Source organism: Pseudorasbora parva, chromosome 20 (genome assembly GCF_024679245.1).
Source record: "Pseudorasbora parva isolate DD20220531a chromosome 20, ASM2467924v1, whole genome shotgun sequence".
NCBI lineage: Eukaryota > Metazoa > Chordata > Actinopteri > Cypriniformes > Gobionidae > Pseudorasbora > Pseudorasbora parva.
The window spans coordinates 9,402,369-9,411,193 of NC_090191.1; the positions used below are offsets into that span (position 1 = coordinate 9,402,369).

The 8,825-nt window shown below is 40.8% G+C and overlaps 1 pseudogene; it reads left to right on the plus strand.

Annotated features, from left to right (window-relative positions):
* The first annotated feature begins 3,753 nt into the window (after nucleotides 1-3,753).
* On the plus strand, nucleotides 3,754-6,156 carry LOC137049059 (E3 ubiquitin/ISG15 ligase TRIM25-like; annotated as a pseudogene).
* The last annotated feature ends 2,669 nt before the right edge of the window (nucleotides 6,157-8,825 follow it).

An 8,825-nucleotide genomic window follows, 5' to 3' on the forward strand; every position in this document is an offset into this window, starting at 1 on the left:
GATTTATTAAGTTTGAAACCAAATTATCTGACTTCCTGTTGGTCAGAGCTAATGACTGTAAATTAGAAAGTTGTCCGGCTTGAAATGTACAATATATATACAGTTTGGTGACTGTACATAAAACTAACCCCCCAGTTTGGACAAAAGATGGCGCTACTGAACCCCTCTACCACGCCCGTTTCTGAGTCTTTGCTTGCATCTTCTGGACCGCATGTCTGATGTGTGTTTTGAGTTTCATGCAATTTCAAGCATGCTAAGAGTCTCAAAAACACCTAAAAAGATTATTGGACTTTGACACGTTGCCATGACGACAGTATGTCAAGAATCAGGAATCCATTCATATGTCTATATCTGCCATGTTTTGACATTATACTGATGAAGTTTGAAGTAAATCGGGTGAAAATAAGATGGGGATTTAAAGCATTTTTGAAAGTGACACTTCCTGCTGCCAGTTGGTGGCACTATAACTTTGACTCACAAAAGTCATATCCATGTGATCGGCCTCTTACAACGAACACACAGCTGAAGTTTCATCAAAATGAATTAATGTATGCAGAAGTTATAACACACTTCCTGTTTCCCTTTTCTCGCCATAAATTTGTCTCTTCGCCACGGCCAAACCGTTTGAGATATCAAAAAGTTGCTCGCAATTTAGCATCCTCAGTGTCTTGACTTCATGCTGACCGAGTTTGGTGCTGATCGGGTGAATCGTCTAGGAGGAGTATGTTAAATTCCACAGAATACGTTTTCCAAACAACCCATAATAGCTCACTTCTTGTTGGGCTGACACATAACTTAGAGCACGAAAGTTGTTCGGCCCAATGAGATCTATATGTGTACCGAGTTTCATACATGTACGTGCAAGTGTGTTTGATTTATAGACCATGTTTTCAGACCCCACTTTAGGGGGCGCTGTCGAGCCCCCCTGCCACGCCCGGATACCAGCTTTGGTCCGGCCCTGATGGCCGCAGATTCCGATGTGTGTGCAAAGTTTCAAGAGTTTTCGAGCATGATAAGGGCCCCGAAAGTGCCCGAATAGTCGAAAAAGCTAAATTGTCCTTAGAAGAACAATAGGGCTCTGCGCCCTTTCAGGGCTTGGGCCCTAAATATCTTCTGTGTAAGTCTCCTACGCAGTTTACGCTTACAAATACAGTGCAGTTCTTCCAAGTTCTACATCAGAGCAGCAACAGCAGACAAGACAATACGTGACAAAATAACGGCAAAGGTTTCCTATTTAAATGTTGTGATGTGTATAGTTACGCTGTGTACTAAGACCGATAGAAAATTTAAAGTTGTGATTTTCTAGACCGATACGGCTTTCATTCTCTCATTCCTGCGTAACAATCCAGAAACGTTGCTGCCATACCATGGGTTCAGCGGCGCAATGATATTAAATTACGCCTGAAAATAATCTAACTTCTGTCAACATAACCAACGTGACAACCTGCCTGCACAGAGAGAACATGCTGGGGACTATTTACAGGCGCTGTTCACAATATCATTGCGCCTGCAGCACCCATAGTACGGCAGCAAAGTTCCTTGTAACTATACACATCACAGCGCCAACATTTTCCAATTTAGATGTTATTTTGTCACTTATTGAGCAGTAGGCTAGATGGAGCTGTTTACCTCCAGTCTTTGTGCTAAGCTAGGCTAGCGGCGTGTCCGTAAAGAGTTATGGGATGCACGGAGATGAGACTGGTATGTATGGACTTATCTAACTCTGGGGGACACAAAAGTTGTGTGTTCCTTAAAACAGACACACAAAGTGTCTGCAACGATACTGACTGCACAAACGAAACAAAAAAGTGAACAAAACAGTGATTTATATTGAAATGTGAACCAAAAATACATCCTTGATTGTACATCCTTGAGAACCGCAGCCACAGAAATAAAGCTAGCGCAAGTTCTGCCAGGAAGACTCAATCGCTACTTCACACCTTCTCATCTATCCAATCATATCCTTTACCGTAGCATATAAAAGTAGTTCTTACTCATGTCTGAGTTCGCAGATTCTGTCCACCATCCTCCCCACCACCAACAAAATGGGACCAATTAGACACCCCCCCCCCCCCCCCCCCCCCCACACACACACACAACCAGCTGGGCCCCCTATCATCCTCAACACCACAGATGGGCTCTCCCCCAAAGACTACAGGATGTTTTTTCCTCCATCTACCCCACCACCACCAGATGGCCTTCGCGGGGGGTGGATGTGCCCCTGCTTTCGTCTTCAGACGGGATACGCAGATTCCATACCCTTGGAACGCCAAAGAACTTGATTGCTTGCTAAGCTCTAAATAAATGTTTATTGTTCCAGCATTAATTATCCTGAGTCTTTCTGGTAGAACTGGATCTTAGGGACAGGGCTTAATAAGTTAATACACGTGATTGTTTTTTTGTTAAATATAAGTTGTTTCACAGATTTTGTCATGATGTACAATGATTAAAAATGTAAAACATAGCCTATTGATCATGCTTATTGTCAATTAAATCATACAAAGAAAATGGACACATTAAATTGATCAAGTAACAGTATAGACATTTATAATGTTGCAAAATATTTATATTTCAGATAAATAAATTATGTTCTTTTGAACTTTTCAAAATTCATACAACTGTTTTTAGCATTGATAATAATCATAAATGTTTCTTGAACAGCAAATCCTCATATCAGAATGATTTCTGAAGGATCATGTGACGGAGTAATGATGATAAATTCAGCTTTGATCCCAGGAATAAATTGCATGTTATATTCAAATGGAAAACAGTAATTTTAAATTGTAAATAGTTTTTGCTAGCCTGACAAGCCAGACCTACATCAAGATGTTTGGTCTGGAAACTCACCATAGACAGGGCTCAATCCGAGGGGCGGGAAAAAACGGTTGTCTTTCAAACTCCCTCTGCGCGCGATAGGATAGCGCTACAACCAACCAGAGCAACGAAGGTGAAACAGAGCTTGTTGAAAGATTAAACATTCGCCGTATCCGGTCGGCAAAACTCCTAACACATCTTCCCTTTTTAAGAATGACTTCAGTGCCGTTCTTTATTCTTTTCTCAGAGAAAAGCTTAACTCCAAGTCTTCCAGAGTCGCGGTCAAAGCTGATTCGAAAGACCGCCATTCACCAGTTTCTGTGTTTACTAGAAGCACGCAAACGCAACTCAACATTATGGCCCCGCCCACCGACTCTATACACGATGTGATTGGCCTGGCAAGAGTTAGGCGAATACAGCAAAGAAGGGTATTGAGAGTTGCTAGACGACACTCGCGGGCAGATTAAATTTCCTGCCGCTAGGGTGCGTCTAGATTTCTAGGCTAAGTTTTTGCTGTATTTTGGATCAAATAAATACAGCCTTGGTGAGCAGAAGAAACGTCTTACTGGCTAAAACTTTTGTCCAGTAATGTAGCCTATGTTAGTATTATTTCCTTCACATTCATGTTAAAAATAGTACTGACACAAAGCATGAGGAGATTTAATGTTAATGGACACATACATGTTCATGTTGTTACAAATAATACTTAGACACAGAGAATGTGACATATTTCAAATTTTCAGATAAAGACAAATAAAGGTCAAATAAAAGTCAAATAAAAATGACCATTTAATAAAAGGCCCTGAACAAATGAAACATGTTTCTCTGAATTAAAACAAAAAGGACGTTTATAAAATACTTCTAAAATAATAGGTTTAAAACGTCTTTAATTTGCTCATACATTTCAAAAGAACATTCAAACAACAAATAATCGTCAGTTAGATCCAGTCTAACATTCTGATTGGATTGTGTTGGTAATAGACACTTTCCTAGAGCTAAAATAAGTGTTGTGCCTCTAATAAGTGCTTTTGATCTTCTTTTTGTTTTAAATGATATGCGGAAAATACTGGAGGTTTACCACAGAGTTGTTCCTCCACCTACAATGCACATTCCGACAGGACTAAAATCACAGAGAACCTCAGGTTATAATTACTTTACCCCCACGTCCTCATGTTAATCTAATCCAGTCCCAATAGGGCTTTAGACAGTTCACCTCTCCATGACACCCTGTAGGACCTACCTGAGAGGTAAGACCTGAACCACTGGAGAGCAGTTCCTGAGAACGTCAGATCAGATTTATTCAGTTCCTGAGATACCAGTCTTCTTAAGTGTTGACAGGAGGATCTGGTGGTTAACTGTGTCAAAAGCAACAGACAGATCCAGCAGGATGAGCACTGAGGATTTGGAAGCTGCTTTTGCCAGTCTCAGTGCCTCAGTTGCAGAGAGCAAGGCAGTCTCAGTCGAGTGGCCGCATTTGAAGCCGGATTGGTTGTCGTCCAGGAGGTTTTTCTGTTCAAGAAACATAGAGAGTTGATTGAACACAACTCACTCAAGTGCCTTTGCAATGAAAGGCAGAAGGGATACCGGTCTGTAGTTTTCTAAAAGTGCTGGATACCCGAGCCTGCTTAAATGCTGTGGGAAAGGTTCCCATGTGAAGAGAAATGTTGACAATGTGAGTGAGTGCAGGAGTGATTGAAGAAGAAATGGCCTGAAGGAGGTGAGTGGGTATAGGATCAAGTGGACAGGTAGTAGGGTGATTGGAAAGGATAAGTTTAGAAATATCTGCCGCGGAGAGAAGGATGGAAGCGTGGTCGTGTTAGTTGTTGAGATGTGCGTGTCAGTTTGTAGTGAGGAGAACTGGTTGCTGATGAGAGAGGTTTTGTTTGTGAAAAATGATGCAAAGTCATCAGGTATAAGAATTGATGGAGGGGGGGCAAAGAAGAGAGGAGAATGTTTTAAAGAGTGTGCGAGAGTCAGAGCAATTGTTGATTTTGTTGTGGTAGTATGTTGTTTTAGCAATGGAGACATTTGTAGAAAAAGAAGAGAGAAGAGACTGATACAAGGTAAGGTCAGTAGTTTTTAGATTTCCGCCATTTCCTCTCTGCCGCCCTGAGTCCAGAGCGATGTTCATGGAGAACATCAGACAGCCAGGGAGATGGGGTGGGGCGGGCTGATCTGGATAAAAGGGGGCAAAGACTGTCTAAGGAGGATGTCAGAGTGGAGCAAAGAGTGTCAGTAGCACTGTTAGCGTCCAGTGCTGAGAAGTGAGCAGGTGGAGGGAGTGAAGATGAAACCATAGTGTATAGGCGAGAGGGAGAGAGTTAGCGTAGATTACGGCGAAAGCTAATCTGTGTAGGAGTGCGTGTTGTATCAGGAGTCAGTATGAGGTTAAGAGTGATGAGAAAGTGGTCTGAGGTGTGTAATGGAAAGTGTTGTCTGTGGAGCAGTTGTGTGTGTAGATGAGGTCTAATTGGTTACCTGATTTGTGAGTAGCCGTAGTTGATACTAACTTAAGGTCAAATGAAATCAGTAGAGTGCTGAAGTCTGTGGCTAGGTTTTCATCAAGATGGATGTTGAAGTCAGCAAGCAGAAGGGGTGCCACCTCAGGGAATCTAGAAAGTAACACATCCAACTCCTCCACAAAGTTACCGATGGGACTTGAAGGACGATAGACCACTGCAACATGGATTTTAACAGGGTGAGTAATAGTGATTGTGTGTGGAACTGTAGTTGAGCTGTGGTGTTTCTTTCTAAGTATTTATGCAGTAAAATGGCAGAAGCCAGCATTTCTCAGGATGAGTTCAAGTGTCCAGTGTGTCTGGATCTCCTGAAGGATCCAGTGACCATTCCCTGTGGACACAGTTACTGTAAGAGCTGTATTAGAGGCTGCTGGGATCAGGAGGATCAGATGAGAGTTTACAGATGTCCTCAGTGCAGACAGACCTTCAGTCCCTGCCTTAGTTAAAAACACCATGCTGGCTGAAGCGGTGAAGAAACTAGAGAAGCGTAAACGTCCTGCTGACTGTTACGCTGGAGCTGGAGATGTGCAGAGTGACGTGTGTACTGAAAGAAAACACAAAGATGTTAAGTCCTGTCTGGTGTGTCTGAACTCTTACTGTCAGTCACCTTGATAAACATGAGAGTTTCTTTAAAGGAAAGAGACACAAAGTGACTGATGCCACTGGACGACTGCGGGAGATGATCTGCCTGAAACACGACAAGCTCCTTGCGGTTTTCTGCTGCACTGATCAGACGTGTATATGTGTGCGGTGTATGATGGATGAACATAAAAACCACGACACTGTATCAGCTGCAGCTCAGAGGACAGCGAAACAGGTATGAACTTAAAGGGTTCCATTGTGTTATTTTACAGGCTGATAATTTTGTTTATGGGGTCTACTAGAATACATTTACATAATTGAATGTCTGTTTTCACTCTCTGTCTGAAAACTGCTTTAGTTTAAGTTTCTTTAAAACCCGCCTTCCGAAATCACAGTCTGCTCTGATTGGTCAGCTGGCCCCAGTCTGTTGTGATTTGTCTACGGCATCTTAGAGAGTGTGTTGGAAATGTAACATGCTTTAACATAAATGGCGATGGGGAGGTAGAGGGATGCTACAATGGGCGTCTTCCCTTCAGAAGACTAATGTTAGTCTTCTAAAGGGATAAGAAAAATAAAATATGGTGTCATGTTTAACCATGTGACATGCATGAGCCAGTGAGGTTTGATGTTATTGATCTGTTACCTTATTTGATTTGACCTCTAGAAACAGAGACATTCTTCAGAATATCTCCTTTTGTGTTATGAAAGATAAAATCAATTGGAAAGACATGAGGATGAGTAAACAATGAAAGAATTTACATTTCTGGGTGAACTCTCCCTATATAAAGGCATGGATGAAATAATGGCCAGCATTTATGAATGAACCTATAATCTTACCATGCAAGATCTTTATCCCTTCAGTCTCAGCACTTCACTGACACTGGAATGTGATTTTTCTCCTGTTACTGGTTTGTGCTTCAGAAACAGCTGGAGGAGAAGCAGAGGTTGTTCCAGCAGAGAATCCAGCAGAGAGAGAAAGATCTTCAGCAGCTGAGAGAGGCTGTGGAGTCTCATAAGGTGAGTCTGGAGAAGAAGAGAAGTTTTAGTCAGGACTCACAGAAGCCACAGTTTGATTGTGATGTGTGTCCTAACAGCGCTCTGCACAGACAGCAGTGGAGGACAGTGAGAGGATCTTCACTGAGTTCATCCACTCCATTGAGAGAAGGTGCACACTGTGGATCAGAGATCAAGAAAAGACCGCAATGAGTCGAGCTGAAGAATGACTGGAGCAGGAGATCAATGATCTGAGGAGTGAATGATCTCCTGCAGTCATTAAAATAGTTCAGCTTTGTTTGTAATGTCCAAGTAGTTATATTTCGTTTAGTTTCTTTATTAAAGTTAATTTAGAAAAATGTTTGGATAATTTGTTTGTTTGTTAATTTTTTTTAAAGTGACAACCAAGCAGTCAGCGGCCGACAGTGGGTATGAGGTTAGGGGTGTAAAAAAGTCAGGGCCCGTAGGGCTCTAAATTGTCGACCCAATCTGGCAACACTGATCACACATGTAGCCTACATTTACATTCCAATAAAGGTTATTGATAACATTACTGATAGGCAACTAGTCATCATATCTTCAGCTTCAGGACACACATGTTAATGCTCAGTAGTCCACATGTGGTATATGTCCATTGTACTAAAATGCATTCATATTCAATGGGTATATATGTGGCTGAAACAGGTAGCCAGTGCCTCCCAAATTTTTCAACATTAACATTTTAATATAACATTATAGTCATTATGGCCTTTAGAAAAATGTTTTTTGAGGAGGTGGGGTAGTGCGCTATATGCCCCTGTGCACCTGCATTGTTAACGGGGTCTTCTAATTATGGCTTGAACTTGATAGCTGGTCAGGGTGTTGGTTTTTGGGAGTTTGAGTTGACAGCAGAGGGACCCGGAGATTAAATTCCTGGCTGACCCAGAATCAAGGAGGGCATTGGAATGCAATGGAAACAGAATGGAACTACATTGGCTGCAGTAAGAATAACAGGCTTTAAATTGACAGTAGGAGTAGTCACAACACTCACCGAGAGTCATGGTGGACAAATCAGACAAGTGGCAATTATACGCCCACTTGCAGCACAGTACAGACAAAGTCCCTGGGTCAGCTGCCTATGTCGTTCAGTAGGTATCAATCTGGTTAAGTCCACTTACATGGGTTCTACAACTGGTTCTGGAGCACTGATGGACCCTGGCTGGCAATGGTAGGAGGATTGCAATTCCTGGTGTTCTTCATAACACGACTGCATTCGACTGGCTATGTATAAAGTCACCCAGAGTAAAATTTTAGACTTAAGTGTGTCAATGCCAATTTTACTTTTATTCTTAAACTTAACATAAGTGTTAAGACTAGGTATCAGCTCCTACATTATTTAAAGGGTCATGAAACCCTAAAACACTTTTTTTTTTAGATGTAAACAGATATGTATAGGCTGCACATCATAGAAAACACTAAGGGTACTCACTAATGCTATTCATATGTGAAAAAAAGTCCATATAATTTTTTTTTTTTTTTGTACAAATGCTTGTAACTGAAAAATATCATTAATTGCTGATTATTGCTTGTGATATTGTAATAATGATTAATATTAAAATAATACAGTAAACGTTTTTATGCTGCACAGACAAGAAACATATAATTGGTGAAAATCAAAACAATGTAATTTTAGTAACATAAAATAGAGATTATAAACTAATATCGTACTCACATCATAGAGAATTGGCAGTATTGGCTGAACTGACTAATTGAGCTGAGCACATGGATTTTAAAATTAAAATGGATTTTAAAATTAAAATTAAAAAAAGATTTTAAAATTAAAAAATTACATTTTAAATAAAATATTGAAATACAAATTTTAAACCTAAAGTTTATTTCCATCTTAAACCATCAAACTTTAAGCTTTTAATTAACTTT